The 12,554-nt window shown below is 35.9% G+C and overlaps 1 long non-coding RNA gene across 1 annotated transcript in view; it reads right to left on the bottom strand.

Annotated features, from left to right (window-relative positions):
* The window catches only part of LOC139362533 (uncharacterized), a 28,339-nt gene extending 17,877 nt beyond the window's left edge, over nt 1-10,462 (bottom strand). The window contains exons 1-2 of the long non-coding RNA XR_011621662.1: nt 10,249-10,462; nt 9,993-10,131 (exon numbers count right to left, since the gene is read on the bottom strand). This is a non-coding gene — a long non-coding RNA (uncharacterized lncRNA). The remainder of the gene's footprint in view (nt 1-9,992; nt 10,132-10,248) is intronic.
* Between the last annotated feature and the right edge of the window lie 2,092 nt (nt 10,463-12,554).

Below are 12,554 nucleotides of genomic sequence, written 5' to 3'. Positions count from 1 at the left end.
GGGCCTATAGTGAATAGAAGTAGTAAAGACATTAGGGGGCCTAAAAGGGGTGCCAGAAGGGAAAACATTGAAGAGCTCCACCAATTGTTAGCGGCTGTAGTGAATTGTTGCTTTTTCATTTCTAAGCTTAGTTCGTGTAGGCATTGGACTCTTTCCTCAACTAACCCTGACTCATTTATATGGAAACAGCATTCTTCTTTGAGGAACATACAGGTACCTCCTTTCTCAGCCGTGAGTAAGTCTAAGGCTCTGTGGTTTTGAAGGGTGACCTGTGCTAGGGAGGTGAGCTGCCGCTGAAGGGAGGCTAGGGAATAGGCGGAGTCTTCCATAGCAACAGAGAACTGTTGTAACAGCTTGTCGTTTTCTATCATGGAGTGTTGTAGGGCCCCTCCTGCTAACCCCGCTGCGATGACAGAAGTGGTTAAGGATATTCCGGCAATTAGTGGTAGAAAAACTGCTCGTCTATGTCGCGCAGTTTCAGTTGGGGCAGTCCTTGCCCAGCCTATGAACTCTGCCGGGGTCAGCAGGGTCAGTCGGGGAACTAGTGTAACAGGGATGCACAACTGTCCATCAGAGATGCTTTTGGACAGAGTTTTTTAACAGAGTCATATTACACCAGAAGAACACACCAGGGGGAGCACGTATGGGGCTATTAGGGTATGTAGCCGTCTGGTTGCAGAGGCTGCTACTAAATGCTGAATAACAGTAGGGGTATTTCTCTTGGTATGGGTCACGGTACAGGGCTACATCAGGTATTGCAACTGTTGATGAATTAGAATCTGGCATATAGTTTGTGGGTGGGGAGGAAAGGGGAACAGCGGTTAATGGTGGTCTTCCTAAGGTTGCACACATAAAGCAAGAGGACAGGTCGCCTAAACCGGTGAGGTTGGAGAATGCTAGCCCTTCTTGTAATAGGGTTAGCCAGGAGAAGGGCTGCAAGTCTTGTGATAGCTTGGTTTCCTGTCTGTGGATTTGTGTATGGATTAAGGGTCGAATCTGGACTAGACTCCGCCACAAGTACAGGTGGCTACTAGGCCAGCTACTACTGGGAAGCAAAGCAGGTCTAATATGGCAGCACGCATGCACGAGAGAGAGAAAGAGAGAGAGAGAGAGAGAGAGAGAGAGAGAATGCCAGGAAGAGGTGTATTCTCTTTCACTCTTTTCAAGTTCTCTTTTCAAAAAACTTGAAACCATTAGATTTTTGGAGAACTGACTCACCCTCATGAGAACAGCAGGGGGAAATCCACCCCCATTATCCAATAACCTCCCACTAGATCCCTTCCTCAGTCCATGCGTACTACAATTCAAGATGAGATTTGGGTGGAGGAACAGAGCTGAACCACATCACATGACTTGCAAATACTTTCTCCTAGTCAGTAGCTCGCCTTTTTATCCTCTGCGCAGAGAAAATATTTTCATTACAGAGCAAAAGTTTTTAATTTTGATGATGTCCAGTGTATCAAATTTTTATTGTATAGGCTATTCTTTTGGGGTCACGTTTGAATGTTCTTAGAGCTAGATATGAAGATTTTCTCTCATTTTTTTCCTAAAAGTTTTGTAGTTTTACATTTAAGTTCACGGAATATTTTAAGTTAGTGTTTGAATACGGTGTGAGGTTTACTTCAAGATTTGCTTTTATGCCTACTGCTCCAGCACTATTTAATGAAATCGAATTTAGTGAATTGAATTCATTAAATTGATTTTAACTTTTTTGAAAAATCAGTTGACAATGTTTATGAGAGTCTATTTCTGGATGCTTTATTTTGTTCCATTATTTTATGTATCTGTCTGTCAAACAAAATCACACTATCTTGATTACTATATCTGTGTCAAACTTAATAAGAGGTAGACTGGTTCCTCATACATCACTCTCCTTTATGAAGGTAGTTTTAGTTATTTTGGGGCCTGTACCTTTCATAAATATTTTAGAATAAGATTTTCTATGTCTTAAAAAAACCTTGTTGAGATTTTGATTGAAATCTTATTAACCTGCAGATCATTGTTTCCTTTTATTTTGAGTGTACAGGCTTTGCTTACCTTTTTGTCTAATTTTAAGGCTCCTTTTTCTGTTGGGTTAATAAGGTTTTTCTTTTGGGTTCTGTTGGGTCTTTTTAAGAATCACCTTAATTAGAAATTTAGGTAAGCACAAAAACTGTTCTTACTGGGGAAAAATGAAGTTAAAAAAATAGAAAATAAAACACTGAAATAAAAATCTAATTGAGTAAAATAAATATTTTCAGCTAATTTTATAAATTATATTACAAAGTAAAGGTCATATATTCATTAGCTCTGACTGCCCTAAGAATATACCATAGACTAGTGGCTTAAACAGTAGAATTTTATTTTTTAAAAGTACTGGAGATTGGAAGCCCAAGATTAAGGTGCCAGCATGACTGGTGTCTAGTGAGGGCTCTCCTTTTAAGTTGCAGACAGTTGCATTTTTGCTGTATGCTCAGTGACCTTTCTTGAGACACAGAGCTCATGGAGAAAGTGGCTCTCCTTATAAGGACATCAAGCCTATCAGATCAAAGCCCCATCTTTAGGACCTTATTTAATCTTGATTACTTTCTTAGAGGCCCCATCTCCAAATACAGCCACACACAAGGGATAGGGCTTCAGCATATGAAGTGGGAGAGGGTGCACAAACATTCATTCAGTCCATAACAGATGAAGTAACCAAAGCCTCCGAAAATTTATAATCATTTTTATCAGTTTCATGGTGTGTGACAGGAGCTGTCCTAAGTATTATAAGTAATGACTCTCCTAATCCCCTAGCTGCCTTTAAGATGTAGGGGTACTATTATTATCACCCTTTATAAACTTAGGCCTGGATAGTCTTTTTTTTTTTTTTTTTTGAGATAGAGTCTTGCTTTGTCTCCCAGGCTGGAGTGCAGTGACATGATACCAGCTCATTGCAATCTCTGCCTGCCAGGTTCAAGTGATTATCATGCCTCAGCTTCAGAGTAGCTGGAATTACAGGCATATGTCACCATGCCCAGCTACTTTTTGTATTTTTCGTAGAGACGGGATTTCACCGTGTTGGCCAGGATGGTCTCAAACTCCTGACCTCAGGTTTATAAGCATGAGCCACCATGCCTGGTGTGGATAGTCTTAATTAAGTAACTTTCTCAAGGCCACTCAAATAAAATGGTTTGAGTTTAGATTTGAATTCAGCTAATCTGTCTTCAGAATCTGAACTTTTAAAGACTATAGCATTCCGCCTCTCTGTAGTGAATTATTGGCAAGAGTGTGAAAGAAATGTTGGTTGTTATATGTACTTCAAATAATTCCTGAAAAAGGGTAAATGCTTTCAATAGAAGTGTGAAATAGGAAATATGGCAGAAGTATTGTGATCTTTTCAGCCCACAGCAATTCTACATTTTAGTATCATTAATAAGGATGCAAAATGACAAGGGAAATCTAGAGATGACCAGAGAGTCCATTTCTATAGGAGGAGATGAACCAAACAGACTCATTTTTCTTTTGTGGAGTTCAAAATAAACCAATAAGCGGTAAACACACAATCTGAGTTGAACAAGAAATGAAAGCATGCCAAGGGCAACAAATCGATTTTTAATTTTTGTGTGTACAGCTTTCCTTTCCTTGGTGTCTCACTGTGATGAATGAGGTAAACAACAGACCCTCTCTAAATTACAAACCCTAGATAAATTATGAGCAGAGTAACAATGCATAAAACCACAACTTTCTTTTCCAGTAACTGCTTTGGCCTTGTTATATGGGATTTTCTGCCCAGAGACACAGAATCTGTGCCATTTAGAGGCTCTTATATGCACTTTAAACTTCAGCCTACATATATTGGTAAAGAGTTAAGTTTAGAGGCCATTTAAATATGTTAACATTTTGCTACCTTTCCTTCTCCATTTAATGAAATAACCTTCTAACCAGCAAGAATTAGGGAGAGATTGAAGTTTCTTGTAAAATTTTTAAATAATGATTTTCCTTTAAAAGATCAAATCTGTGATTGAATAACATTAAAATTATATTCCTCTCTAACGTACATTTTAATTTATTACTTTTTTATTAATTATTTAGATTTTTGAATAACCAGAACTAAAAACCTAAATTTATTGTAAAATATTTTACAGAGAATTATTTTATTGTTATAACTATCATATCATATTTTATAGGCATTTTCTTCTTTCCTTACTTTACTTTTTTTAAAAAAAAAAACTGGCTTACAGTACGGTTTCTCTCTCTACTGTTGGTAGAGGACCTGGCAAAATGCAATGGAAATGCATTCAGAGAATTGCAGACATTTAGAAATGGAAAGAACTGCATAGACCGTATAGTATAACTTCTTCAGTATGCATGCATTTTTTTAAATAAGGGGAAAATAAAAAGTGGAAATCTTTTCTCAGTTTACCCACTAGAGGCAGACTACATGCATAATATTTTGTCCATGCCATGAAAATCTATGCAGGAAAAAAATAAAGCAAAAAAAAGTAACTGTGTACTGATTTTGATAGGTGGCCATGATATATTCATAACTGATACAAACTAAATCTGCATAAAAACAGTAAAATATGTTTTTTAAAAGTACAGAAAAATATAGGATAAAGTAATTACTGTAAAAATAATTAAAATTAAAATAACTCTAAGTATGTATATATTTATACTTCAAATGTGTATCAGTGTACACCACAAACAGCAGCATTTATTCCATGAGAAGGCAATAGAAGGAAAAAATGAAGATACAATGTTGCTCTTTACTTAAAATTGTCCTGTGTCTACTACATATTAATCTATACTTAATTCCAAGAACAAAACCTGGGAAAGCAGGGGCAAAAGGAGAGAAGAAAATCAAGATTAGGGAACATTAAAGCAGCTTTGTGATTAAGAAAGAGAGAGGGAAAAGGGGATGTTGAACTTCTAAATGAATAACAGTTGACTGCCCTGCCATTACTGTTCAGGTTGTACCCATAGAGGGCTCTGGAATAAATTTAGCTTGAGCTAGTTACATCCTGAGAAACTTCCAGTTTTATTTTCCACAGAACATAGTGAAGCTGTCTAGTAGAAGTTCACTCCTTTGCTCTTTCATGAAATAAGCTAGAAGAGAAATGTCATCAGTTTGCCTCTGCTTAACATTTTTCTGTATAATTGGGTACCCCTCATAGGAATTCTAAGTCCCTATCCTGTACCCCTAAGTTAGACTGATTACTAAGGTTCTACAATTTCTCGACCTTTACAGTTTCCATTCTAAATCCATTAGCGTAAGGCCTGTGCAAATATACAATGAAATGTTGATTTGGCAAGAATCAAAATGGATAATCTGCATCTTCTTTTCTTTTGTAGATATTTTAAAAATCTCATGGACACTGGCTTTTACAAAATTTTTTTGACAGTAGTGGAGAAGGAATTGTGGTTCAGAATTTAAGCTATAGATTATAGAGTAGACAACTGCTAATTACTAAGTTTATTTTCTAGGTTTACTTAGGGTAAGATTGAATTCAAATTTCAGTGAACTCTTTGTTTTGGAGGTCAGCAAACAAGGGTCCACAGACCAAATTCAACTCATTGTATCACCTGGAAGCTGAGAATGGCTGACAAAATTCAAAAGAATAATAATACTTTGTGGCACATAAAAATTATGCAAAGTACAAATATCAGTGCCCATAAATAAAGTTTTATTGGAATAGCAATGCTCATTCATTTACATCTTTGGCTGCTTTTAGACTACTGATGTAACAGAAGAGTTAAGTAGTTGGGAAAGAAATAGTATAGATCACAAAGCCTAAAATATTTTCTGACTCTTTACAGAAAAAGTTATATATATATATGTGTGTGTATGCGTGTATATATATATGTGTGTGTGTATATATGTTATATATATAACATGGATATTATATAATATATGTTATACTGTTATATATATAACATAGATATATAATATATAATATAGTTATATATATAACTGTTATATATAAAACAGAGTTTACAACTGTTATATATAACATACACATACACACACGTGTATATATATATATATATATGTATATATATAAATAAACAGAGCTTACAACTTTTGAATACATATAGCTGTGTTATGTACATATAACAGACTGTTTTACTTCAATGGCACTTGAAAATTTTTCTAACATTATTTCTTCTTTTCCATGCTTCATCCCTACTCCAAATAGAAATGGAATAGACTGAGAAGGACTTATATCTTCAAGGTTCAGAAACTCTCTCAGATGAGCAGTTTCTCTGGACTACTAAACAAATGGTTGAACAATTATCACAAAATTTCAAGGTAAAAGAATACTCAGAAATGTGTTCCATTTTTCTGTCGCTTGTCAGAGTTTTTTCCCTTCAGCTGGGCATTGTCCAGTGTGTGCAGTTATAGACCAAGACTGATCCCTTCCCACCTGGCTGTAGGGCTCTCCCTCACTTTCACTCATGTTTTCCCACTTGCTATTATTTTTTTCTAAGAAAAAATTCAGTTCCAAATTATACTGACCCTTAATAGCAAACACCATTCTCTATCATCATCAAAGACAGTTAATAAAAATGGACATCACAGTGACTCAGGCAGGAATGCTAACTCCCCACTTACCCTGTCCTAAGACATTTTTCTCTATTCCTATTAGAGAAAAGCATTTCCCTCCCCAGACCTTTCTGCACAGGCCAGAAAGCAGTAACTGTTTTTGTTGATGAGTTTAGAGGAGAACCTAAATGTGTGGGCCTCAGCCTTTTGGGTTCCCCGTCCACAAAGCCCACCTAGTTTGTCTACTCTGCCATCATGCACTTGACTTGAGTGGATTCTATTGCTCTTGTAAACAATGCATAAAGTTGTCCAGGGGTAAAATTTTAGGGGGCTTGATTTAACCGTGGCATGTCAGCCACATTCTCTTATCACATTTATGCTTAGTAAAAATGATACTCTGATGTCCGTTATTCTATCTCAGGTATGATATTTTCAGTTTGGTTTCAACCTTGGGAGGGGAAAAATGGGTATTGGTAATTTTCTTCCCAGTCCCCAGAAACACATAGATAAATATTTACTTATCACCTTATACTGTTTTTATACTTAGAAATCCACTGTCAAATATTATTTTCTACAGGAATCTTGAATTTCAAATGAATTTAATACCCAGTGTTGAAGATATACAAAGCTAAGAGCTTCTAATGCATTGAATGTCCCCTTCTCTAATTTTCTCTGTAGTAGAAGAGTATTACGTGTCAAGAAAAGTTAGTCAAAAAAACAAACTCATTGAGGATTCACTAGATGCAAGGCATCATGCTAGAAAATGCAGTAAACTAAAAACAAAAAATAAAATGAAACCAAGAACTAAAGCTATGATACGAGACAATATAATAAGTGTCCCAGTAAAGAATAAGATAGAATGCTATAGTATTTCCAAGGAAAGTGAGGTTAGCCAAATCAGAATAGGTTTTGTGTTGAGTACTCAGATATGTAGAACTAAAAGATTTTAATGGGAGGAGAATACAGGGCGAGGAATTCTGAAAATGGAGAGCTCTATTGTAGAAAGAAGAATACATTTGAAAATATCTTCCCATATCAGTTCTTTTCTTATTGACAATCGCAAATATTTCAGCTATAAAGTTTGGGCTACTCACTCTGCTTCTTTATTTTCTTTCCCCTACTTTTTTAAAGACAGAGTCTTACTCTGTTTGACAGGCTGGAATGTAGTGGTGCAATCATGGCTCACTCACTGCAGCCTTAACTTCCTCGACTCAAGTGATCCTCCCACCTCAGCCTCTTACGTAGCTGGGATCACAGGCACCCCGCACCATGCCCAGTTCATTTAAAAAAAAAAATTGTAGAAAATGGGTCTCTCTAGTTTGTCCAGCTACTCTTAAAAATCCTTGGCTCAAGTGATCCTCTCACTTGGCCTCTTAAAATGATGGGATCACAGGCATCAGCCCCCATGCCCAACCTGCTTCCTTATTCTTTATTCCTGTTTCCCTGAACAGTTTTCTATACAGTGGGAAGTGATGTGGGATCATTTCCCTATTCCATCTGTCCTTTAGGATTGCCAAAATTGGCACAGATTAATTAAGAGACTGTGATCGCGTCTGTCCCAATGACAGGACATGATGATGGTCATAAACAATATATTTCACTGGGGGAGAAAAATTGAGCTACCAAACTGGATAATTAAGGGAAGCTGCTGAAACATTATCCTATAAAGTTCAATTTTTTTTTTTTCAGTGGGCTTGGCCTTGTTAAATTGAAAATAAATGGAAATGTATGACTCTTAAAGCCTCACTACAATCAGTGTGAGAAGCAACAGAAATCCAGGGTTTGCTGCCCTGTGGCCTGGGAAAGATGGAATTCCCCGGTTCCTTGTCTTGTGTTTAGTTTCACTTTTTCACATTGCCAGGAGGGTCACCCTGTTTTCTAAAGTAAGAGGCAGGTCAGTTAATCTTCTTTATGGTACGCTGCGGGAGAGGCAAACCACTTCTTTAACACACACTTTGATACTACATAACTGACAGTCCCTCAATATTCCTTTGGGGCTCCGACTATTCAGAGAAACAGCTCACTAAATGCAAGCAAGTGTCAGATATTAACATTGAATTAAAACTGAGGGTAAAAATGGGGACACTGGCATATTCCTGTCCATGAGCTTGACAGGAAATTTATTTTGCTGTAGCTGAAAAGTAATTAACCTCCACTGTGAGAGAATTCTATTACTAGTAGCTATTCTGCCATGCAAAGTGCACTACATGGAAATGTTACAGGCTATCAAGCAGAAACGGCAGATTTGTCTGCATTTTAAACTGAATTTCCATTACCCTATTCTCTTCTCTTCTGTATCTCTCCTTCCACACCACCTTCTCTCTTGTTTTCACTGAAGCTGGAAATTGAGACACATATGAAACTTGAAAAAAGGTTTAAATCAAAAGAGTGCTTGTAAGGATTTTGTAAGATGTATTCTTTTTTTTTCTAGTATTTGGAATTTTTAAACAAATAATATCCTTTGGTGTGCTGGAAAAAATGCAGCATTATGCAAAGATACTCAACCATGAATAATTTTATTATGATCATAGTGAAGAAAATCATAATTCACTGAATTCTATTCATTTTTTCATCTTCAATGTTATATATGCAGACATGCACATATACATATATACATAATCTTTATAAGGAACACATTTGAGGAAATCTACATATTGTCATTTCTGCTGTAATGCTTGTTTTGAAACACAAATTTGTTCCAAAGAAATTGATATATTAAGGAACAATTTGAGCATAATGCAAATTTCATGTGTGATTATGCCTGATTTTGTCAGCGAGAAACACCATGAGAAGGCAGAAAGCTGCACATGGCTGGACTGAGCCCAGTAGGAATACACAAAATGCACACAGGCACACAGTCACCTATCTCTCAGCTACCTCAGTTTATCACACATGTTATGAGCCACAAACACCCACATCTGGTGTTAGAACTTTTCTTCTAATTTCAGATAACCCCCTTCCACGACTCCACAATAACTTACATGTCACAACCCTTCCAAGAGCAGCCTCATCTCATTTTTAAGGTAAAGTTACATATTTATTGAAGTATTTATGCATTCCTTAAGCATTTAACTGTGCTACTATCTTCATTATATTACTACCAGTCTTTCATGTGTCAGTAATGAAATTTCTGAGTGTTGTCCTCCTAACTTATTTTCTCCCCTAAGCCCTTTGTTTTTTATTGCATAATTTGGCATAGAGACACATATGCTGTATTACAGCAGAACTGACTACACTTCTCTTTTCCTTTCATTATTATGATTAATGTATGTGACTCTTGTTTCATCAATAATGAATGTTTCTGAGTTTTCTATGCATTTGTCACATAGGTACAACAATAGAGTAACCAATCATACTTTATTACACTAGGAAAAAAGAAGATCTCTTCTCCTAGAAGGCAATTGCTAAGGAGAGGAAAACATAATTTTCAGTATTACTACTGATTTTCTGAAATAATAGCAATGGTTGCCATTCATAGACACCTTACCTTGACTTGGCACAGTGGTGTGTCCTTCTTTGTGGATTCACACACCAACATTGGCAATAGTGTAGGATTATCTTCTATGTCTTACAAATGAGGAAACCAAAGCTAAAGAGCCCACATAGCTTGTCCAGTGTTTTCTGAGCTATTCAGAATAGAACAGAAAACTTAGAAGAAGAATTCCAAAGTGAAAACTCTGCTATCTGGAACATCTTTCTTATTGGCTTCAAATAGATCCAAGACTATTAGAATTTGTACTTACACATTATTGGTTTTAATCTCCTTATTTATAAAATGAGAAAATGTAGGCTCAGGGGATCCATGCACCTTATCCTAGCTCCCTTGGTCAGAATAGAATTTAGAACCCAGATCATCTACTCAAAGTTCATTTCTCCTAGCTTGTTGCATTGTTTTAAAATGTCAGGGTGAAAAAAACAATTAACTCCTGGGAGGCTGTTTGGTCTCATACCTACTATATGAGAATTCAGTTAATGAATTGTTTTCTTCCATTCTTAAGTAAAATAATCTACATATGTGTGAACTCCCTAAAATAAAGAGTGGAATGAGGAGCAGCTATGTCACATTTGTGCATTTCCAGAAAAAGAAATAACAAAAGCCATTCTGTATTTTTTCTTGGAACAACATCTAGATGTGGGGTATTTTATGGTAATTACTATTTATAACCTATTATTCTGGGAATTGAACTTTACAAACATGAAAGCCAACTTGTAAAATTTTTCTGACAGAGAATGACACTGAGCTCCAGAAAACAGAAAGTGTTGTACATTCTCTCTGGGATCTGTCACTGTTCATGATCATTAAAGAAGGCAGATGGAATAAACAAATCTCTGTTATTTGACCATCACAGGGAAGTTGAGATGCAAAACAAAATCACCCTTGTGTGTGTTTTTTTTTTGTTTGTTTTTTAAATCTTGAAATACCTAACTGGGCTGTCTTCACTCTAGGAAAATGCCGCAAACTGGTTGTGGTAGTGCTGGTTCAGTCTATTTTAGATACTAAAAAAGGAAAGCCTTCACTGAAAATTACAGAGGATGTAAATTTTAAGAATTACATACTAATGGCTCCCTTCTTCTCCCAGTTGCCCACCAGCCATGTGTGTGAATGCTATGGATTAGCAGCATGCTACCCTCCTTCTCAGGAAGAGAAGGCTGATGGCATGTTGCAGGTGTGAAATGACTTTGGCTTAATGGCGGGCTATGGGGTATTGGGATTTCTTTCTTTCTTTCTATTAAAGCAGCACTTTAAAGTGACAGGAAGCTCTAGGATTCAAGATTACTATTTTTAATGATAAATGTATAAATACTTTAGTATTAGGGGTTTTGAATTTATAATACATTTGGGAAAGATTTCTACTTCTCTTTCCTTTAAAGAAGTTTTTGAGAAAGAATAATTAAAGTTTATAATCTACAATTGTGGAACTATTCAGAAGCCTTTTATTCTGCTTTTACAATTTTTTTGTGTGTGTGAGAGAGAGTAAGAGAGAGAGAGAAAGAGAGATGAATTGAATTGTAATTGATCAATTTAATTGTTTCATGATTTAACACTCAATCTTCTCCCCACCTAGGTTACAATCTGTAAAGTTTTTGCCAAGAGTTTAGTTCAAGGGCATATGGAATAATAAAAAGTGGAGTAGGATTCAAAAAAAACTTTCATCAAAATAAGAATTTTTACCTATAGAATGAACTATTGACAAATATTTGAAATAAGTGGTTACTCTGCAAATGTTTGTTTTTTGTTTGTTTTAACCTCAATTTGTAAATGATTTTTAGTCCTGAAAACTTCCAATTGACTCCAACTCTAATGTCCTGGGGGATCAATATGTGTATAGTTAATTGTACACGGGGATTTTTGCCGAGATTAGCAACAGAGAGGGAAGGCCAGAGATCTTAATTGGTTCTGGATCTAAAAGCTTCTATTTTACTCTTGTAGAACTGAGAGAAGAACTTTTTATTTTCTTTCAAAGGTTGCAGTGTCTCTCCCTAGTGAATAGATTTCAGATTTCAGAAATAGAGAAATTTAAGATCATTTTTAATTTGTTAAATTTGCAGACAGAATACAAGTCATCGCTGACAAGTCACAGAGAGCAAAGGTAAGGACATATGACATTTAAACTTTAAAACAGGAGCAATAGAAAGAGTTGGAAGGGAATATAAGAAGCTACTTCTCTTGAAGATTAACTCATGACCTCAGGCTTAGGTCTGGATGAAAATTGGAATAGAAGCAGTATATGCAGATGATGTGGACCGGGGTATGTAATAGCCATCTATATAAAATTTTAAAATAAAAACATAATTTTCAGGCAAAAATTATGCATAGGAATAGATAAGAAAACCAGGAAGCAAATTTATTTTCAACAAAGGTACATAGCAGGAAAAATAGATGGTAACTAATTATATAGAGAGATATCTAAGAAACAAATTTTTTAGGACACTTAGGATGGGTCTTTCTTTTCTTTTTTTTTTCTTTTCCCTTCTGGACTAAATGAAGAAAAGCAAGGGAGTCTTTTGTGAAAAATATCCAGGAGAAAAAAGAAAGATGGAAACTCGC

This window comes from Macaca nemestrina, chromosome 4 (assembly GCF_043159975.1).
Source record: "Macaca nemestrina isolate mMacNem1 chromosome 4, mMacNem.hap1, whole genome shotgun sequence".
Taxonomy (NCBI): Eukaryota; Metazoa; Chordata; class Mammalia; order Primates; family Cercopithecidae; genus Macaca; species Macaca nemestrina.
Note: the sequence above shows the minus strand (reverse complement) of the source record. Positions and strands in the feature narration are given on the sequence as shown.